Source organism: Eulemur rufifrons, chromosome 28, assembly GCF_041146395.1.
Source record: "Eulemur rufifrons isolate Redbay chromosome 28, OSU_ERuf_1, whole genome shotgun sequence".
Classification (NCBI taxonomy): Eukaryota; Metazoa; Chordata; class Mammalia; order Primates; family Lemuridae; genus Eulemur; species Eulemur rufifrons.
The window spans coordinates 56,557,698-56,580,346 of record NC_091010.1 but is presented as its reverse complement, the minus strand read 5'-3'; the positions used below and the strand labels follow the sequence as shown (position 1 = coordinate 56,580,346).

Below are 22,649 nucleotides of genomic sequence, written 5' to 3'. Positions count from 1 at the left end.
CTCTACTTAATTTCTGCAAGAACAAGATAAAGTGCCTGCCCTTCAGAGTCAAGCTTGCTTTTCCCTGAAAGCAGCTGGGTGCTGCCTTTATTAAGGAAAATGTTTCCTTTCTGACATTTGCAGATGGCTGTTAGGAAGGGAGCCAAAGGCTTGAGACCTGCTCTAGAGAGTAGGCCAAGCAGATGGAGTGTGCACAACCCCCTTCACCACATCATATTAAATGTTCATAGTATCAACAGGACTTATGACTGTTGATGTCAGCCTTGATTTTCAGGCTGTTTCTCCACTGTTTCGTTACTCTCTTTTCCCCATCTTTCCATACTGTACACTTTGAAAAGAAGTCGCTATATGCAAGTCACACCTAAGGAGTGGGGAATTAGGCCTTTTCAAATTTATTTTTAACAATATTTTGTAGCTTTTAGTGCACAAGTTTTACACATTTTTGTCAGATTTATCCCTAAGTATTTAATATTTGATGCTAGTCCTATATTTTTATTCTAAAATACCATTTATTTTCCAATTGTTTCTTGCTAACATATAGAAATATAATTATAAAATTATCCTCTTTATTTCTGATAATATTTTTTGCCCCTGAATCTAATTTATCTAATGCTAATATAGCTACTTCACCTTTCTTTTGATTCATGTTAGCAGGGCATATTTTTGTCAGTTCTTTTGCCTTTAATCTCTTTGTCTTTACACTTAAAGTCATATTTTTGTAGACATCAAATATATTTGTTTTTTATTTAATCTGACAATCTCTGCCTTTTTATTGAGGTGTTTATACCATTTACATTTAATGTGAGTGTTGCTATGGTTGGGTTTAAATCTACCATCTTGCTGTTTGTCTTCTGTTTGTCATGCCTGTTATTTGTTCCTTTTTTCCCTCTTTTTCACCTTCTTTTGAGTTAAATGAACATTATGATTCCCTTTTATCACTTTTGTTGGCTTATTAGCTATAACTCTTCATTGTGTTACTTTGATGGATTGCTTTAGGGTTAATAGTATATACCTTTAACTTATCATTATTTACCTTCAAATGTTTTTTTTTTTTTTTTCTTTTTGAGACAGAGTCTTGCTCTGTTGCCCAGGCTAGAGTGCCGTGGCATTAGCCTAGCTCACAGCAACGTCAAACTCCTGGACTCAAGCAATCTTCCTGTCTCAGCCTCCCAGATAGCTGGGACTACAAATGCATGCCACCACACCTGGCTAAGTTTTCTATTTTTAGTAGAGATGGGATCTTGCTCTTGCTTAGGCTGGTCTTGAACTCCTGAGCTCAAGAGATTCTCCCACCTTGGTCACTGAAAGTGCTAGGATTAGAGGCATGAGCCACCATGCCCGGTCTGCACTGCCTTCTAAATGTCACCATATTTCACAGGCTTCTCCAGACAGCAGGTTAGGTCCATGGCTGGCACATTGGCAATAGGGATACAGAAGGCCATGCCAGTGAACTTCCCGTTCAGCTTGGGGACGACCTTGCCCACAGCCTTGGCTGTTCCAGTCGAGGCAGCAATGATGCTCTGAAGAGCCCCATAGCCATCATGCCACATCTTCCCAGAGGGACCATCCACAGTCTTCTGGGTGGTGACAGCATGGACTGTGGTCATGAGTCCCTCTATGATGCCAAAGTTGTAATGGATGACCTTGGCCAGGGGGGCTAAGCAGTTGGTGGTGCAGGAGGCATTGCTGACAATGGTAACGTTGGTTTCGTACTTCTCGTGGTTCACACCCATCACAAACATGGGGGCATCAACAGAGGGGGCAGAGATCATGACCCTTTTGGCACCCCCATCTAGGGCAGCCCCAGACTTCTCCAAGGTGGTGAAAATGCCACTGGACTCCACAACGTAATTTGCACCCACTTTGCCCCATTTAATTTTGGTGGGATCTCGCTCCTAGAAGATGGTTATGGGATGTCCTTTGATGACAAGCTTCCCGGTATCAGCCTTTACTGTGCCATGGAACTTGCCCTGGGTGGAATCATACTGGAACATGTAGACCATGCAGTTGGGGTCAATAAAGGGGTCACTGGTGGTGACAATATCCACTTTGCCAGAATTAAAAGCAGGCCTGGTGACCAGGCGCCCAATATGGCCAAAGCCATTTATTCCGACCTACTTTCACCATGGATGGTGTCTCAGGGATGTGGCTTGTCTGTCGAATGGTAGAACTAGAGAGCCTCTTACGTTTTCTTACCCTCAGTTTTCTTATCTACAAAATAGAGATAATGACTGTATCTCACACTGTTGTGAAGATGCGATGAAGCAATGCATGTGAAGCACATAGCATAGTGCCTGCCACCTCTTATAGTAAAGGTTCAATCAATGGCAACTATTGATCATCATCCTCATCTTTTTCAAGTTCATATGATATGTCCTCTTAGTGCCTTGAAGGTCTTGTATCCTGTGCTTGTGAATGAAAGGGTTAACTCCCTGGAAGGGGCCTTCTAGTTCCTGGTAGGGTGCAGCTCTGACAGCGGGATCAAATGACTTCCGGATTTTCCTTTCCAAGCCCGTGGTTAGGGGCTCCGACTGCCCCACCTGCCCCAGAAAGGGGTGGGAGCCGGTTCAAGGAGGAGCCAGGTGGAACTGGATTTTCTTCCTCTGTTGCTTCAGCAGAGTTTTTCTTATAGTCCTTTGTTCTCCCAAACAAAGCAAGAGGAAAACTTCCCCAACTGGTAAATACTATGGCTACAAACCCAGGCTAAGGCAATATGCTAAGCAGCTTTCACCCGCGGAGGGCGCAGAGCCCCTGTGTCTCTGAGGTTGCCTGGCACAGACAAGAATACAGTGAGTATTGTTGAACAAATGAATGAAGTGAATGAATGAGTGGATGAGCAGAATGAAAGAGGTCTCTTTCCAGTCCAGACAATCATTTCATCCTGCAAAGAGGATGTTCTCTCTTCCTGTTCTCTCTTCTCCACCAGCCTCTCCTCATTTGCTACTGAGGCAAGGTAGGGGCTTTTAGGAGTCCTGTCATCAGTGACTATTTCCCTCAGGCCTGGAAAACAGAGTTATTCAAAGCAAACAGTTGGACGGGCACCTACAGGATTATGCCAGAGAAATAGTACTAAAGAGATCTCAGGTGGTTAAATATCAATAGCTGTGTACGGGACTATTTACTGCATTACTCAGTCTCCATCAATTGAAAATGTCAAGGAGTGCAATTTGTGAAGGAGACAACCTCCTTTCTTAGACTGAATCTTAGATGGATTTTTTTTTTTTATTCTTTGAGACAGAGTCTTGCTCTGTTACCCTGGGTAGAGTACAGTGGCATTATCATAGCTCACTGCAACCTCAAACTCCTGGGCTCAAGGGATCCTCCTGCCTCAGCCTCCCAAGTAACTGGGACTACAGGCACGTGCCACAATGCCAGGCTAATGCTAATTTTTCTATTTTTAGTGGACAGGGGGTGATGGTGGGGAGGCTCACTCTTGCTCAGGCTGGTCTCAAACTCCTGACTTCAAGCGATCCTCCCTCCTTGGCCTCCTACAGTGCTAGGATTACAGGCATGAGCCACTGTATCCGTGGCCTTAGGCGAATAATTCAAGGCAGATAATCTTAGATGTCAAGTAAATTTAGGACAAAGAATTTCCACCTCTTTTGAGGACTCTTGTCTGGGGCCTGAGAGATTAGAATATTAGGAAAGATCAGTCACAAAATGCATCAACCTGGCTTGTTCTACAGCCAGATACCTTTTTGCCTAAAACAGGAAAAAAAAAAAAAAATCTCAGCAGACAAGAAGTCAAAGATAGTGGACATTGCTTTGGTTGAAGAAAGCAGTAGCTTAAAGCAGCTTCCTGGGTGTGGGATAACACCATGTGCTGTGAGGAACGTATTAAGTTGCTCCCCCTGTTCCTTGATAGCTGCTCTAGAGGTGAATTATGCAATTCTGGATTGATATGTTAAGGACTTTAATGACCTCTGTCTGCTTCTTTGCAACATCTGAACTGTCTTATTTATGCTTACGGCTAGATGGCTCATTGTGTATGGAAACATGCTCTTTCCTTTGAATAAAAATAAAAACAGCCAAATTAAGATGGCTGGTTAGCATTTATCCAGGAATAATGCTATCTGGGAATCTTGACTGTAGAGTCTTCATATATAAAATGACTATAATGATAGAACTGTGTATTTCTAGTTTTCAAAGGATTTTCCTATCCATTTTCTCATTTCATCTTTAAGGGAAGGTAGACAGGAAGTATAACTCCCCTTAAAATGATAATCCTTATTAGTGTTATTTATGGAAAAGGCAACTGAAGTCCAAAAAGCTTAAGGGACTTCTCCATGGGAATTAACAAAGGAACAGGGGCAGAAATGGGTGACTTGAAATCCATGCTCTTAGCTTGTTTTATTTAAAAAAAAAAAAAAAAATCTAAATGCAGATACAGAATTCCATTGCCGGAAATAAGATTGTACTAAAAAGACATTTTTACCTTTTCATAAGGTGGTTGTGACTATAAAAATCACCTGGGGACTTTAGCCTTCACCCCAAAAATTCAGATTCAGTAAGGCCAGGAGGGGCCCAGGAATCTGCAGGTTTAATCAGCTCCCCCAGGAGATTCTGAGGCAGGTTCCTTGGACCATATTTGGAGAGAGTTAGATACTAGGATTCTTCTTTGCTGAATTGATTCAGGCCAAATCAAGAATATTGGCCTCTTATTCTATCTCCAGAGCAACTAAACCACCTCGAAGATCGAAGCTTACTTCTTCCTGAGATTTTTTTCCCAACGATTCATAGATAGTAACTGTCCCTAAACTCTAGGCAAATCTAAACCTCAACTATATTGTACGCTGTTGTCTTACAGTGAGACCATGAATGAGAGCACACAGCCTGAACACTCTCTGTTCAGGGAACATTTACAAACATACCCATAGGAATTCCACCCTGAACAACTGAAATCTCAGACTGTGGATTGAAATATTGAGACTTTTCATGTGCAAACGGCTGTCAGAATTCTTCTTCACTAGTTATGCTGGAAATTATACAGCCAGATGTCTATTTTCAGCAAGCAACCATGAACTCTAGAAAGTTTAAGCTGCTGTATGATATGAGTTATTAACGCACTAGATCAATTACCAAAGGGTTCTGGTGGTCAGTCAAAAGAAATATGACAGCTAAATTCCACTCTGACTCAAGCCAGACATTTTTACAGGCATCGTTCCTGAGAGCCTGAGAAATTCTAGTGTTCCACTTTCACTGATTCATAAGTCCCTTCTCCATTACTCAGTAACATCAGGATGGTTGCTGATCATCGGCATGCAGTTCCAACTCTGTTTAATAGTTACTTTAAATCACGGTTACTATGTTCTCAGTTGTGGTTTGGACGTACTTACAGTGGCAGCTATGTGCATGAAGATAGGTCTTGTTTTCACAGGGTAGAGCAGGAATTCTCAACCATGGCTTATATCAGAATCACCTATGAAGCTTTTAGAAATATCCAGATGCTACAGACCCACCCCAGGCTTAGTGACTCAGAATCTCCTGGGATGGAGCGTGGGTGTGTTTGTTTATTTGTCCTTACTTTTTTTTTTTTTTTTTAAAGCTTCCTGGGAGTCCCCACCCTCCCTAACCCTCCCCCTACGTTTACCCTTAAGAATGGGCTGATTTGTTTTTGGGCTTTTCATAGTAATAAGATCTACCATTTCTGAAGGCCTCTCATGTGCTGGGGGGCTTTGGCCGAAACATATCCAATCCTTCTAACACCTCTGTAGGGTAGGAGTTATCTTGCACATATTACAAGTTTAAGCAAATGTCCTAAGTCACTAAGTCCAAATCTATGCTCTTTTGACATGAAAATCCATCATTATTACTAAAGAGGCTCAGGGTTTAGCAAGATGAATCACTTTGCTCAATAGAGTAGCAGATACACCTGTGGATATTTTTCTTTCTGGAAAAAAGTCCCACTCCTCTCCGTCTTGCTTTTTCTTATCCTTCGATTCTCAGATACCACTTCCTTATGGTATCTGAGTGGAAAGATCCACTTTCTCTGAGTCCCCAACCCAGGCCAGCTTCCCTTTCTTTGTGTTCCCACTCTGATCTGTGCTGGACCTTACATTGTGCTGTAATTGTTTTTCTCCTTCTCTGTCTATATTCCTCGAAAGACTTTATTCTCCCAGAGGGCAGACACCCAGACTCATCACTGAATCCCTAGCTAGTCATCTAGTTGAGTACTTGGCTCATATAAATGCTCAACAAATATTTGTTGAATGAATGGATGAGTGGACAGATGGACAGATGGATGCATGGATGGACAGATGAATGATTGTGGATTGAATTAACTGGCAGTGGCAGCCAAGGGAACAAAAATGAAGATACGACTAAAAAAATTTTAGAATTCTTTGAATAGGAGAATCACTTAAAAAGGACTTAGAATCCTGTTAGTAAAATGAATGAAGACTCAGAGTAAACATATTAATAATTTGGGGCATAAATATACATGAAACCTCTCATGTCCTTAGGGGAACATGTAGGTTATAAATGAATGAATGAATGAATGGTTTAACTCATCTATTCTTTTGTTTGTTTGTTTTTGTTTTGGAGACAGAATCTCACTCTGTCACCTGGGTTAGAGCACAGTGGCCCGATCATAGCTCACAGCAACCTCAAACTCCTGGGCTCAAGTGATCCTCCTGCTCAGCCTCCCGAGTAGCTGGGACTACAGGCCTCACCACCACGCCCGGCTAATTTTTTCTATTTTTGGTAGAGATGGGGTCTCACTCTTGCTCAGGCTGCTTTCAAACTCCTGAGCTCAAGGGATCCTTCCGCCTAGGCCTCCCAGAGTGCTGGGATTACAGGCGTGAGCCACCAGACTGGCCCATCTATTGTTCCTATTCAATAATAATAACAATGCCACCTTGGTTTTATACAATCTTTCCCCCCCAACGAGGTTAAATAACTCAGCAGATGATAGAGTTTGTCACTTCCCATTTCAAAGAACTTTCTCAACCCTCTGGTTATTCCAAGTGCTTGAAGAGAAAGAAGGCGGAAGGGGGAATAAAGGCCATCTGTATGGCAAAGTCGGAAGCTCCCTCACCCTGTTGCTCCATAGTGGTTCATATAAAGAGAAAAGGTTTTGAAATAATGGCTGGTCTTCAAGACTAACAAAGGGCATCTTAGGAAACAAAGCAAAACCAAGAATAGCATAATAGGGCACAAAAGACAGCATGCATGCAGAGGAAGGGAATATTAAGAGGTGTGGAAGCTCCTTGGGGTTATTGCTCTAGGACTCGGGGTAAACTGTGTAAAAAGAGGAGTCTCATGATACTATGGACTGGTCTTCAAAGAGCAATAAAAGGCAGATTAAGAAAATTGCACACACTATGTATGCCTGCATGTGCACACACACACATACACACAGACACACACACACTCACTCACACACACACTCACGCGTGCGTGCCCTACCTCAATACCATCTTCATTTCCTTCCCTCCTCCTTCTCCTTAATACTGAATAGCAAGGAGTTTCATGTAAGATTAAACCCATTTTAAACATTAGAGTGAAGACCAGGCCCCCCCAAAACCAGAACATTTTTTCCTCATTATCACCTCATTAAGATGCCCCTAAGGTCCTTACTCTTTATATGACGGTATCATACAAGGAACAGGTCCCGTATGCCTGCGATGAAGCATGACTGATATTTAAGACCCAAAACTCAAGAGCATTTGATTGCTTTTGCATTTATTCAGAATGGCACTTTTATGCGAGGCCATAAAGTGGTGAATTTCCTCTCCAGAGCCGAGAGTGTGTGAGTTGGGGCAGGTGGTGCACGGAGGCCTAGGGTAGCATGGGGCAGCTCTGAGTATGGCCACTGGAGCCAAACAAGAGGCTATGTGTAACTTCCCTGTAAATTGCTGTGTTCCTGCTACTAAATCCCATCGCCACCTCTGAGAAATAGAAGGGAAGAGGAAGTGACATCAATGAGGGGAAAAGTCAGATAAAAGCAAATTGTCCCTAACTAATATGAGTCATACACCTTTCAACCAACTAGTTCTGAGAAAAGAAAGCCCTGGTTCCCTGAATTTAACCTCTGAGACTCCAAACCCTGGGATACTTAGGACACGAGACTTCATGTAATGATGGAAAGATTCCCACCCACATAAATATACTCTGTACATGGAATCTCCAATTTTGGCCATGACCTCAAACTCATCTGTCATTTTGGCCTTTGGAAGGGAGGGGGGGAAAAAACAGTTGTGGCTCCAAGTTGAGGGAGTGCACTGCTCAATCTCCATAAGTTCAGCCCGGTTCCGGATGTGGGTAGTGAGTGATTCCTTAGTCTTAAGAACACTGCCAGGTTAATGCAGCTGTGACCTCCCATACACCCAGATTGAAGTTCCTACATTTCCTTCTTTTTTGAGATATAATTTACATGCCACACAATGCACTCATTTAAAGTGTGCAACTTAACGGTTTTTAGTATATTACATCATTAATTTAAAAATACGTTTCCTTTATTTTATTATTAGAATTTTCAGCACTGCCACTGAGGAAGGAAAGAAAATCGAAATATAGAAGAAAATGTTAGTAGAAGTATAAAAGGGAAAGGAGAAAGGGAGGCAGGGACAGAAAGAAAGGAAGCCAACGTCTTCAATGGAAGAGGAGTTCAAAGAAGATTCCTTCTGGATTTCTCAATCTTTGAGCCCGGATTCAAAAACCAACATGGCGGCACATCCCCCCACAGGCACTGGCCCAATGCGACAGTCCTGGGCAGCAGTGGAGAGTTATGGAGGAAGGGACCAGAATAGGCTCTGTGGATTGGGGCTGGGAGAGGAACAGGCTTCCGGGAGGCCATAGGAAATCTCAAACCCTGCTTAGTTTCCTGTCACTCTGCTGAGCCCTCCCCTCCAGGGAAACCAGGCACGCCAGACACAGAATAACAGCTCCGTGACCTGAACCAGGTGCCAATTTTCAACTCAGTCCTTTTCTTGCTTCTCAAATTGCAGCATTTAATGAGGTAAAACATCAGATTACGGAGAACTTTTTTTCTTTTTTTTTTTTTTTTTAATGAGAATTCAGGGAAGTTTTCGGGTTAGCTGAGAAGTATGAAAGTATTTAACCTCCATTCAGCTAACTGCCCTTTATTAACATTTTCCCTTCTCCTGTTGTTCACAAAACTGCACTTTCTCAACACAAGTTCACCGTTTGGCGTTTGGACCTGGTTATAACCAGCCGGTGCATGTCACCATTACAGCATACAAATCAGCCCGGAGCTTGATTTAAGGACCGGACGATTCTTCAGAGTAAATGCTTCTGGGAGGGGAGAAGAGCACAATGTTGTTGCTCTATGAGTGAAAATGTGGCTGCTCAGTGACAGACACTGATGATGTGCGACGCCTCTCTCGCCCCACTCCCTGTTTATAATGATTAGTTGTTTGCAAGGAGACCCACACTTTGGGAAGGAAGATCCAGAAGGTCTTCCATAAATGCCACTGAAGAGTGACTTTTTGACTTGACTTTTTCTTTTTCTTTTCTTTTCTTTTCTTTTTTTTTTTTTTTTTTTTTGAGACAGGGTCTCACTCTGTTGCCCAGGCTAGAGGACAGTGGCATGATCATAGCTCACTGCAACCTCAAACTCCTGGGCTCAAGTGATCCTCCTCCCTCAGCCTTCTGAGTAGCTGAGACTACAGGCATGAGCCACCGTGCCTGGCTAATTTTTCTGTTTTTTGTAGAGACAGGTGTCGCTCTTGCTCAGGCTGGTCTTAAACTCCTGGCCTCAAATGATCCTCCCACCTCAGCCTCCCAGAGTGCTAGGATTGCAGGCGTGAGCCACCACACCTCATCCTTTTTCACTTTTTGCGAGGCCAATGCTCTATTTTTCTCTCTTCCCAAGGAGACACGTGGCAGTGATAAAATGAGTGGAATAAGAAACACTACAGAGCTCAAAAGAGAACACTACCTTCTCCCCCATGTGCTACCAAAGGACAGAAAGCAGAAAACCTTATTCCCTAAAATCATAGATTTTTAGAACTCGAAGCCATCTGTAGTGGACACCTGCTATTCATGCCTTCCCAGCATCAGCATCCCTTCTCCCTTCTTTTGCTTGCAGCACCCTGATTTGTCTTTGGGAAACCAGCACTGTTATACCCTCAGACTTTCAGGTGGGACTGACCTGCCCCTAGCTCCAAAGGGCGGACATACAACCCAGGCCCCGACAGTGGGTATATTCTATTCCTCCAGCCCTGATAATTCATTTAGAATGGACACATGACTGTCACCAGTCCAAAGAGATTTTGGGGGGGGGGGTCTGTTAAAATAGAGCTCTATTTCTAATAGAAGTGCTAGCTGTAAGGACAATGGTAGGCTGGAGCTACTGGAGTCACCACATGGAGTAGGCATGCCTGACTGTGAGAGTGTGAGGAAGAGGTCAAATCATGGAAACTTTGCTTGAGCCCCTGGATCCAGCTACACCTGAAGCTAACCTTATCTCTGAATTTTTCAGTTATGTGAACAAATACATCCAGTTTTTGGCTTAAGACTGTTTGAGTTGTTTATTTGCAACCAAAAAGAGTCATGGCTAAACTACCACTCAGTTCTTTCATTACATAAATCCAAATCAGAGAATGGCTTATTCAACATCTCAAAGTCAGGAACAAAACTGTACTAACAACTAACCCTCTTGATGTCCAGTCTAGGGCTCTTTCTAAAAACCTTTCACAATTATTCTTCCTATTTATTTGAAGCAGCATAGCACAGTTGAAATCACAATAACACAAGCTAACCATGTTTTATCAGAATGTGGCAGCAAGAACCTGTTATGATGGACAGGAACTGACCCCTCCATATCTGATGGTTTTTTTTTTTTTAGACAGAGTCTCACTCTGTTGCCCGGACTAGAGTGTCCTGGCGTCAGCCTAGCTCACAGCAACCTCAAACTCCTGGGCTCAAGCAATCCTACTGCCGCAGTCTCCTGAGTAGCTGGGACTTACAGGCATGCGCCACCATGCCCAGCTAATATTTTTCTATATATTTTTTAGTTGTCCAGCTAATTTCTTTCTATTTTTTTTGGTGGAGACGGGGTCTCGCTCTTGCTCAGGCTGGTCTCGCACTCCTGAGCTCAAACGATCCGCCCGCCCGCCTCAGCCTCCCAGAGTGCTAGCGAGGATTACAGGCGTGAGCCACGGCGCCTGGGCCATATCTGACGGTTTAATTACAGGCAGCTATGACTGCCCCATTGTTCCACAGTGAGAGGGGATTCAAACACACTATCCCTCGTCCTTTCTTTCTTTAGTGGATGGAGATAGTCTGCTTGCTGAACACCCTGATACATGAGTCTGAGGTTCACTAACACACATAGATATGTTGATGCTGACTGTTAAAATACCAAAATAATGTCTCTCCTGATTGGCAAAGACCCACTGCCCTGAGCTCCCTGAGGGTGTCCTGCTGTCCTGGTCCCTTCCCTGGGTCCCCTTCCGCCCAGACCTCCTGAGCATCTGGTCGTTACAGACCTAAACCTTGGCCTCTGGGGAGGGGTCTTCTGAACCCTCCTCCGGCACGATGGCTGGGATCCCTTCTGACAGCCCATGCCTGTGCTCAGTGGGTTGTTTAATATTTTAAATATCAGCTCTGTAGACACCGGAACACATAACCCATCCCTTAGGGAAACATGAGACAGAGAAGATGCAACTTGTTTCTCCTCACTGAGAGGCAGACGACTCCTACCATGAATTTGAAAATTTTTTGTACCTTCTCATCCACCCCCACAAAGATTGTGGCTCACGGTGGTTTTACAGGGAAATGAATATTGGACCAGGAAACCAGTGCGCCTGGTGCTAATCCCAGTTCTCACCCAAACTTCTGCAGACCCAACACTTTACTTCTCTGAACCCCATGCGTGAGAAATCCGAGGCCAATGCCTGCCCGGTCTATGTCCCTGAAATGCTGTGCGGATGACACTTAGTAAAAGGGTTCTGCAAAGCACCAGTGGACAAGTCATTGTCATCTTGCTGTAAAGAGGCAGTTTTAGCTGTCACCAAGGTCAGGCATCGTTCTAAGTCCTTGACTTTGAGCTGTCTTCAGAGACTTCAGGCTGACTCATGACATATCACTGCCCTTGAGGCCACAGAGCTACAGTGGTTGTAGGATAGACTTTGGAGTCAGAACACGGTGGGCTCAGATCCTGACTCTTTTGCTTGGAAACTCTGTGACTAAGTTTTCTCTTATGTAAAACAGTATACTAATAATAACTATTAGTTGGCCGGGTGCAGTGGCTCATGCCTGTAATCCCAGCACTTTGGGAGGGTGAAGTGAAGAGTTGCTTGAGGCTAAGAGTTGGAGAGCCGCCTGGGCAACAAACATATTAAGACCCAGTCTCTACAAAAAATTAAAAAATTAGCCAGGAGTGATGGTGCACGCCTGTGGTGCCAACTACTCAGGAGGCTGAGGCAGGAGGATCGCTGGAGCTCAGGAGTTTGAGGTTGCAGTGAGCTATGATCACACCACTGCACTCCAGCCTGGGTAAGAGTAAGACCCAGTTTCTAATAATAATAATAATAATAACTATTGGCTACAGTTAAGTATTTCCAAATATTGCATGGGACATACTTATACTAAAAAAATTCATTGTTCATCTGGAATTCAAATTAAATGGGTGTCCTGAATCCTATCTGGCAAGTCTATATAGGATGTACTTAGCACAGGGCCTGGCGTGTAAGAAATATCAAATAATGGGGGGTGTTCCTATGGGAAGTGGAACTCTGAAGGAGAGCTCGCTGGGTCTGAGGACTGAGAGCTACAACGAGGAGGGACTGAGACATCCCACATCACCAGTGTTGCTCTGGACCTTGGTGGCAGTTTCTGAAGGCCGAGGTGAGGCCAGAGCAGGCTGAGACGGGGGAGAAGTGAGACTTTGAGGTGGGGCTCTTTGGCCTTCATCTAAGTTTGCGTCCTTGCTCTGGGTTTACAGCACCCATATGACCCTGGTTTCCTGTCTGTCCCCAGATCCCCTGGGGTTGTCCCGAGGGACTGGGCCAGGCCCACCCAGTGGCCCCATCAGCTGCCGTTAACCCCTTGGAGGCCAGTGCTGCTGCCATGCCCATAGCCCCTGGGGGCTGCCTGGCCGGGGAGGACAGCGTGTACCCAGGCCTTCGAGCACACTGAGTGCTCTGACTAGATGTTCCCGGAACATTCCGTCGCAGTCATGCAGTGCAGGAGAGAGAGTGAAAAAACAAAAAACCAAAAATACCCCGGGCTCTCCATGAGGAGAAACAAAAGGGAAGGAGGAAAGAAAAACAGATCTGAAATGGAGGCTTGTACCAAGTCACACCGGCTTTAAGAGCCAACGTAGCACAGAGGACAAAGGAGCCGGTCAGAGCCCAAAGTCTCCCTGCAGTGACGTTGCCAGCACTCGCCCGAGAGTGAGAACTGTTCATCTGGGACTCCAGCACCTTCCAGGCCCTTCTCAACCCAGCAGCTCTCACAGTTGACACTCTGCAGACATCTGCCTCCCTGGTAGGGACAGGCTGCCTGGTTGTCTTAGCCACCTACTGCCTCAGTTTCTCAATTTGCCAAGTGGGGATAAAGCCACAGTGCTACTCACTCATTAGACTCACAGCTTTAGCTCAGTCTTGCTTATTAACATGGTAATTAAGAGCATGGGTTTTTAAAATGGATCAAAGTTTGAATTCTGGCTTTGCCGCTTACTTTGTGCATTGGGGCAAGGATGTCATCAACTTCTCTAGGCCTCAGTTTCCTTGGCTGTAAAAAGGATCTGCTTACACCTCCTGCCCCATTAGATCGTTGTAAGGAAGCGGCCAACACATTCAGGTTGGCTGCCCTCTGAATTCCCCAGAGACGCTGTGTCCAATGTGCAAAGTGTGGTCTCATCCCTGGCAAGCACACAGTCCATGGGGGCCCTTGTGACTGCCTGAGCACCCCAGGGTGCCTAGAAGCTGAGGAGAAACAGATTCAGTTGACAACATTCCATGCCCTCCAGGGTTTTACAATTTGGTAGGGAAGACAGACTATTAAATCATTACAGAAAAAGATGCAAATACTTTCCTATAATTACACTACAGAGCGTGTGGTTCCAGATGTAAATGCTGTGGCCTTGGACTTGCATGGAGGGAGAAAGGGCAGCAGGAGGGTGCAGGAGGTGATGCTGGGGCATTGGGAGACATGAGCGGGACAACTGGCTGACCTTAAAGACAATGTCCCACCAGGGGCTCGAGGCGACATCCTCAGGCTATAAAGCGAGTCACCTTTGCCTTGTTCTTTAGAGCAGCATTTTTTGGGGGAAAAGATCCTAACCCCAGCTGTGTGATTGCAGTAGCCATTCCTCCTCGCCCATCTAGGGCATTCCATTTAATCATTCAAATAGCTGCAAACCCCCACAGTCCCCTGCCAGCAGATGGGAGAAGACAGAACTGTCTCTGCTCCCACCCATGCATGCAGCTTTTGTGGCTGGGCTCACCCCAACCCACCCACCCCCACTCCACTCAGCCTTCTCCCTGAATCATCTGTTTACCGCCTAGGATCAAAGTCCCGCGTTATGCTCTGTGAGGGGCACAGGGAAATAGCAGGCAGGGCCAGGCTGTGAAGCTGCTTCTAGTCTAACCACAGGAGATGAAACTGTTGCTTATCTTGGCTTCTAATAGTTTATCAAGCAGGTTCTGGGTGTGGTTAAATCCTCTCTTGGGGGCACTCAAGGGGCAATCTCATGCCTTCCAGATGTTTCTATGATGATTGGAACAGCCCAGTATAGACCCCAGTGGTGTTTCTTTCACGTGTGTAATTTCTGATGAGTCTCCTAACAACCCGGTGAGAAAGGCAGGGAGGTGTTGTCATAATTCCCATCAGGCAGACAGGAAACCGAGTTCCAGAGAAGGAAAGTGACCTGCCCCGAGTCACACAATTGGAACTAGGACTTCCATTCCCCAGCAGTAAATCTGCCACACTCTCTATACAATCATCACCAAGCCTGCTATGCAGCTCCTTGAAGGCAGGGCCTGTTTCTGTACAACTCCATCTCTCTTGCATGACGTCTCTCTTACATCTTATTCAGTGGTGTGCTGGGAAACATTTAACAACCAGCTCTCTGAGGAAATGCATCCCTGATTTGTAGAGTTCACCAATTTCCGTAGTGTAAATACTCCCACTGTGATTGATTTCAAGCTACTAATGTGATATCAGCCACTTGAGAAATTCCTGAAAATTTAAAAATTGGCTCTTAGAAGCCAGAACGAGCTGGCTCCAGCACGCCCGTTTGCAGAGTGCCTTACATATGATGGAACGCAGAGGTATTGGTGAATTCAGCAGTTATGATGCACTTCCATCCATCCAAATTCAAATACTCTGGGGATAGAAGAAGCCTGACTCCAGTTTACCCTGAAGGATGGGTGGGGTCTATGGGGCTTGGCATCTCCTGGACCTGCAGCTCCCCAGAGGTCAAGTGATGTCACTGGTTGGAGGACTATGGCGCTGACAGAGAAGGAGGGAAAAGCAGACTTAGAGAGGAGGGAATGGAAGAATATGGGTGAGAAGAAGAGAAAAGGAAGGAGAAAGAAGACAGACATGAGGAAGGAAGGGAGAGAGAGAAGGAAGGAAGGAATGAAAAAGGAGGGAAAAGAGGGAAAAAGAGGCTCATAAGATGGGTATTGGTGGAGGGAGCCTCTCCATTCTAGTGCTTAGCACATAGTAGATGCTCAGTTAATACTGGTGGCCAAGGATCTGGTCATGCTCTGTTCCTCCTATCCTTGCTCCTGATCTTATCTCCCAATGAGATTCTCAGATCTTTGAAAGCAGAGATCATAGTATTCATTTCTGCACCCTCAATAGAAATGCCTCTAGTCTAAGGGTTTACAGGTACTACTGACAATTCTCACTACCATTCTGCAAGGCAGAAAATAGTCTCAGCAAGCTCAAATAAATTGTCCAAATGTGCACAGCTATTACGAGATAGGGCCAGGATTCAGACTGTCTCTCTGCTCTTTCATAGGGACAACTGGAACTTATTCCTGCTGGGGACCTGCTGAGGAGTCACGTGCCCAGTATTGTCTAATTCCCCCCAAGGGGATGAAGAAGCTGAGATGTTCATCCACCAGCTTTCCTCTCTGGGGGATGCCTTCTCTGGAGGGTTGAATCCGGGGCACTCTGGCTGCCTAGCTCAAGGGCTGAGCAAGCTTCCTTGGCACTAGAGAGAGACTCCAGGCACGTGCGGGTGGAGACCTTTGCAGGCACAGGGAACTTTGGATGAACTTGAAGGCAAGCCAGGGCAACGTGGGGTACGCTTGCCCAAGGTCATGCTCAGGGGAGAAGGAGCGGCACTGGGATTTGAATGCAGGTCTGGCTTCATGCCAAAACTCATTTTCCTACTGGGACACCAAACGCTTAAGCCCAGTTACGGAGGTAGCATCCACAAACCTTGGAGGTGGATTGGATGGGCAGTGGGGAGGAGGTAGGGGTCAAAGGTGAGTCCCAGGTTTCAGGCTGAGTGGACTTGCTGGACGGGGTTCAACCATCACCTGAGAAAAAGACTGCAGGCCCAGGGGCCACCGCGACTCTACGTTTGCAGGTATAATTTAGCCACTCAGGGCACCTCCATTCTAGCCACATTCGTTTCCTTTTAAAAATTCAATCTCTTTATTTTACAGCCCAAATCCATGGGCAAGAACAATAAGACCAACACCAGGAGCAAGTCCACAAAAGCCCCATGGGAGGGAAACGAGCTGAGAATACAGGCCTTCCCGGGGCCACCCAAGCCTCTTTTGAAGTGTGCAGAATAACAAAATATCTAAAACAAAACAAAATAAAACATACACACACACACAAAACCAACAAAAGTCAGGGGTTCTGTTTCTCAGGGCTCCTTAGCCAATGACGTCGCCGGTACCCGTTTTAAATGGCACTGTTTGTTTAAGAGCCGAGCAGGTGCTGTCCTCTCTCATTCACGCCGCGACAAAGCGGAGTCCTGGCCTCGGCCATCGGGACAGCCATTAGCAGCGCGGAGGAAGGGAAGGCTGCGCCAACCTTTCCACGCTGAAAAGGTTTTGTTTGGTTTCTTTCTTTTTTTAAGAGTAATTTCTTCTTGGCAAAGCCACTGGATTGAAATCTGACTAGACTCTGTATCCTAATTAAAAAGGGGAAAATTGAAACCTGAGGGAAAGCAATGAATAGATGAGGCCGATCCTTTGACCTCCGTGCCCCTTCCCAGCTGACCCCTCTGGCACTGTCCGGCTCTGTGCTCACCTGTCACTGCAGGTTGGCACCTTGAGCTCTGGGCCTGGGGAAGCCCCGCTGCAGGGAACTCAGGGATCAGCCCAGGGATCACTCTCTTCTCTTGTTTGAACGAGCAGAAACCAGGCCCAAAGAGCCCACTTCAGGCCCCCAAGTCACCATGTCCATCCGCAGAGCCGTGTCTTTGTGAGAGAGCTGGAGAGAGACCATCCTACGAGGACTAGACACAGCCAGCTTCCAGTCCCAGCCCAGCTGCTTCCTAACTCGGTGACACAGGGCGAGTCACTACCTCTTTGGGTCTCAGTTTCCTCATCTGTAAACTAGGAATGAAAGTACCCACTGCAGGGTTGTGGTGAGGGTTAAAAATAGAAGACGGCAGTAGTGCAGCAGTCTTCAGTTTGATCTCAGGAACTCTTACACTCATAAAGATTACTGACCACCCCAAAGACCTCATCTTAGAAAATTCTAGAAAGCACATTCCACTGGCCATCAGAGTGATGACATCATCATGTTTCATGCATCCTCTGGAAAATTCTGTTGTATACTTAAGACAGAATGAAAGTGAAAAAAGCAAATAATGCCTTAGTAATATTATGAGTATATGATGAAATAGTTTTGACCTTGCAGACGCCACGTGTCTCAGGGACTTTGAGAACCACTGTACTAGTGCACAGTAAGCCCTAACACATGGCGGGTGCTCCATTCATGGTGCCAAGGCCCAGTGTTTAGGGTCCAGCGACTGGACACTTCTGGGTGATGTGATTGGCCAGGTGTGTGGTTCTTGCACACTTGGAGTTGACGGGTAGATACCACTTAAAGCACTGCTAGCAGGAAGCTCTCTAGCTGGGCTCTCTGCAGGTCTCTCGATCCTTCCAGAGAGCAACCACACAGCAACTCACGGAAAGACCTGCAGGAGGCCCTGCAGCCCATGAGGCTGGCAAGGGGGCCATCGTGGGCAGGGCTTGCAAGGCTACTTTTCACGTTCCTGTTGCTACACTGTGAGAGGGCGATCCATGCAATTGAGGCCAACGCACATGCGTCATGCAAAGCCATCTGAAAGGGGGAAAGGCAGCCAGCAAGGCTTTGAAGGCCTCTGGTTGAATCTTGCTGCCCTGTCCTGGAGAGCAGAGATTTTATCTGTTTCCTTGTGTGCAAAGCAGGGTCAATGTTTACCTCCAGAGTGGCTGTGAGAATTGAGTGAGATACCCTCGGTGAGATGGATATATTATGCGAAGGAAGGGAAGGCAATATTATCAACCAACCCATGTTTATTAAGAAGGTCTCTCCATCTGCCAAATTCAGTATGTCACCTTCATTGACTTCGTAGAGATTCACTGAATTCCAACACTCGTGCTGCATTTGAGAAGGCAGCAATGATGTGTGCATCATGGTCCTGCATTTGTCTTGTTCTTTTGTGGGAGGGGCCTGCACTTTCCTTCCACAGCCGGGGCAGCATTGCAGGTACTCTTCTAGAAGGGCTGGGCTCCCTGCCTTCTTTCCTCCCTGGCCCTCTCCCCAAGGCAGATGCTGACTCCCAAAAAGAGCTGCGTGGCCCTGGGGATCCTTCTGCCTTTGGGGCCTGCTATGACCTCACTGGCTTCTGGGTTTTCCTCTTCCTGGGCCCCAGGTTGCCATCTGCTAAGTGACTTGGTGGCCACCAACGGTGGAGGCCTACCTGATCCTAACAAGAGTGAGAGGGGCTGTCATTAGCACCTATTGCCTGTCCTCAACATAATGACCAGCACTTAGAGTGCCAGCGGAGGGAAGGACCCATGAGCAGGGAGAGAAGCAAGCGAAGCAAGAACCACACTTCCGAGAATGAAGGACCAGACCTGGAATGCCCTGGGATGATATTAATAATATTAACCAGCACCTCCTCCACATGTTGAACTTTTATGAAGTGCCACGCTTCGTCTTTACATATCCCAGGTGTCAGCAAAATTTTCTGCAAAGGGCCAATAGGTAAATATTTTAGGCTTTGCAGGCTACCAGGTCTCCACCACTCAATTCTACCCTTGTAGTATGGAAGCAGCCATGAACAATAAGTAATTCAAGGGAGGTGGCTGTTTTCCAATAAAGTTTTATTTAAAAAAAAAAAAAAACCAGGCACCAGCTAGATTTGGCTCATGGGCCATAGTTTGCTGACCCCTGGTATATACCAGGGGTATATACTAATCCTGGTGACAACACTGCAAAAGTGGTTTTGTTGACTTCATTCTGTAGCTAAGTAAACTGGTTCAGAGAGGTTAAGTAACTTATGTGAGGTTACACAGCAGGTAATGACTAAGCCAGAGTGGGAAAGCCAAGTTTGATTTCCAAACTGATGCTCTTAGGTGTTGACTTTCAACCAGCATGAGCACATACTCGGTGATTCTGTGAAGCCCAGGGCAGGGATCCACAGCCCCCAAGGGGAGATACCCTCGGTGCCGCCTCCCTGCCGGAGACCCCAGAGGAAATCCAGAGGCCACCAACCACAGTCACCCAGATACCATGTCTTCCCAAGGAGATGGCCAGAGCTGGGTGACAGCTCAGGCACGGCCAGCATGACTTGGCTGAAAACTGGTCTTGGCATCAGCTCCCTGGCGCCCAGTTAAACTTTTGACTTTCCAAATTAGAGAAGTTGAAAGTTCTACTGGGCACTTTTCTCTTTTTTTTTTAGGGAAACATTTTTTGTTGTTAATTATTTACCAGAAAATGGGTTTCTCTCTCTCTCTCTCTCTCCCTCTCCCCCTCCCTCTTTCCCCCTTCTGGAATTATCTTCCCTCTAGTTTCCCCTCACCAAAATTTCACTCTGTGTGAGGAGGTGCTGCGGGGCTTCTTGCAGACAAAGGAAGAGTCTAGTGCTCAGGGAGAGAACTGGGGTTTTCTCTGGAGAAGGTGCTTCCTCCTGGCCGGGCCCGGCTACCTTGCGTCTGATGTATAATTCAGCGATCCATTTCCTCGCACCCACCAGCCTCATCTGTCATCTCCGAGTATTTATCCCCTCTCAGCCCAGAAGCCGCCTGGGCTAGGGCTGGGGAAGACGTGTGATCCCATTGTCCCAGAGGTTAAACATTAAGTTGGACTCAAAGTTTGCTCCCCGCCCCCACCCCCTGCCGCCCTGAAATTCCCTTTTGGCCACACCTCCTTGCCAAAGCTTGAGGTGCTAATGACCTGATTTACATCTGTGTAAATCCGAGCTGGGGCCACTAATGAGGCCTGCAGTGAACCTCATGGCCAGGGCGAGCTGGCTGCGGCTTCATGGGGAATAGAAACCCAGCAGTTGCTCACCCGGCACAGGCCCTGGCAGAGACACACAGGACACCACTCCAGGCCCAAGCCCGTCACCAGCGCTGAGGCAGCAGGGAAGGAGTTAAGTGAGAGGCAAGTGACGGATGTGCCGCCACGCCCCACTCGCGGGTTGCAAGCACCTTCTCCCTTCAGTTCCCAGGGTGCAGGGGCTTAGCCCCTGACCATGCATAATTGATAACCTCAGCGAGGCCGATGTCCCCAAGCTGGTAATGACAGTGAATATTCACCTCGTCACAGGCAAGGGCAGGGCACCCTAGCCTGGGTCCCTGAGAGTCCACCTCAGTCCAGCACTTTGGGGACCAAAGCTCCCACAGCGAAGCTAGGGGTGGAGGAGGGGCAGCCCTGGGCCAGAGTTGACTTCAATAGACTGGTGGGGGCTGAGCTTCCTCCCCACAGCCTACTCACTCACGGTGTCACCTTGGGATAGTCACTCTCACTTCCTGAGCCTGTTCTTCCCCATCTGTAAGGTGGAGACGACAATAATTCTACCTTTCTCGCAGAGTGTTGGGAAGATGACGTAATCTAGTACACGTGAGTGCTCCGTGTGACACCTGGCATGCAGGTGCTCAATGACTTTGTCCATTTATTTCTAAGTGGATGACCCTAGAGAGGAATGAGAAGAGGGATGGCAGGAAGAAGACAGGGATATGGGAGAAGAGAAGCTGGAGAACTTTGTAAAACCCTCCAGGCACCGACCAGTGCAAAGTCTGGAGGCCATCACTAGCTGTCCCATTTGGGACATGCCCTTGGCATAACCTCTCTGAGCTCAGTTTCTTCATCTGTAAAATGGGAGTGTGGGGAAGCTCACCCTCCTCCCCTGTAGACTGGAGGTGAGCTTCAATGTGAAATAAGGAGAATGAAAGAGCTTTGGAGCCCATAATCCCGTCATGTGTAGTGGTCAATTGTATGTGTCAACATGACTGGGCTAAGGGATGCCCAGAGAGCTGGTAAAACATCATTTCTGGGTGTTTCTATCAGGGTGTTCCCAGGACAGATTAGCATTCAAGTCAGTAGACTGAGTAAAGAAGCATCACCCAATTTGTTGTTGACACCCGAACAGAAAAAAAAAAAAAGGCAGAGGAAGTACATGTTCACTCTCTTTTTGAGCTAGGACATCAACCTTCTCCTGCCCTTGGACATTGGAGCTCTCGGTTCTCAGGCTTTTGGACTCAGACCTGGACTTCCACATTAGCCCTGCTGATTCTCAAGCCTTTGGACCCAGACAGAATGACACCACCAGCTTTCCTGGTTGGTTCTCCAGCTTGCAGACCTGTAGGACTTCTCAATCTCCATCGTTGCATGAGCCAAGTCCCATAATAAATCTCTCCCTCTCCCTAGCTACCTAATCCATCCCTCCATCCCTCCATCCATGTTTATATCTCCTGCTGGTTCTGTTTCTCTGGAGAACCCTCACTAATACGCTTCCCAAATGAGAGGGATTGTAGCATCAGTTGTGGTGTGTTCCTGATAATAATCATGGTGGCGATGATAACAGCACAAACGCAAAGTTCTCCAGGGTCCAGAACTGCTCCTCTGTGTCACCCTCAACTCCTTTCTGGTGCAAGCACAGGTGAGAAAGGATTTATTAAAGTAAGCAGCAATTGAGCAATTTCACAAAACCACCCAATGAAGAACTCTGCTGGGTGTAACATTCCGGAGCCATGGGGAGCCATGGTTTGGAAAATCCTGGTTTTGCCCCAGTAGGAAGTTTGTTTTCATTTGGGTGTGCTTTTTTTTTTTTCTTAGCAGAGAGGCAACATAGCCTAGTAGTTAGAATCACAAGCATCAGAGACAGCTAGGTTTGAGTTAAAATCCTAGCCCTCTGCCACTAACTTATTATGTAATTAGCTAAAGTAATTTAAACTGAACCTCAGTTTTCTCATATAACAGCTGCAAGTAAAACTCCTAAAATCTCAGTGGCTAAACAAAATAGAAATTTAGATCATGATCATGTTACAGTTCAATACAGGTGTATTCAGCAGGTGGCCTTCTCCCTGGTGGGTGATTCATGAACCCAAGCTCTTTGCCTTTTGTGGCTCCACCATGCACTAGGCTTCAGGGTCATTGGCTGGATCCTCTCCATCTACTGGCAAGAAAGGAAATGGAAGCATTGCAGGGGAGGCTTTTATGGGCACATGCTACTTCCCCCTCGCCTTCCACTGGGCAGAACCAGTCATGTG

The 22,649-nt window shown here is 46.4% G+C and overlaps 1 pseudogene; it reads right to left on the bottom strand.

Moving 5' to 3' along the window:
• Window positions 1-1,355: 1,355 nt before the first annotated feature.
• LOC138376152 (glyceraldehyde-3-phosphate dehydrogenase pseudogene) lies at window positions 1,356-8,162 on the bottom strand (annotated as a pseudogene).
• Window positions 8,163-22,649: the final 14,487 nt, after the last annotated feature.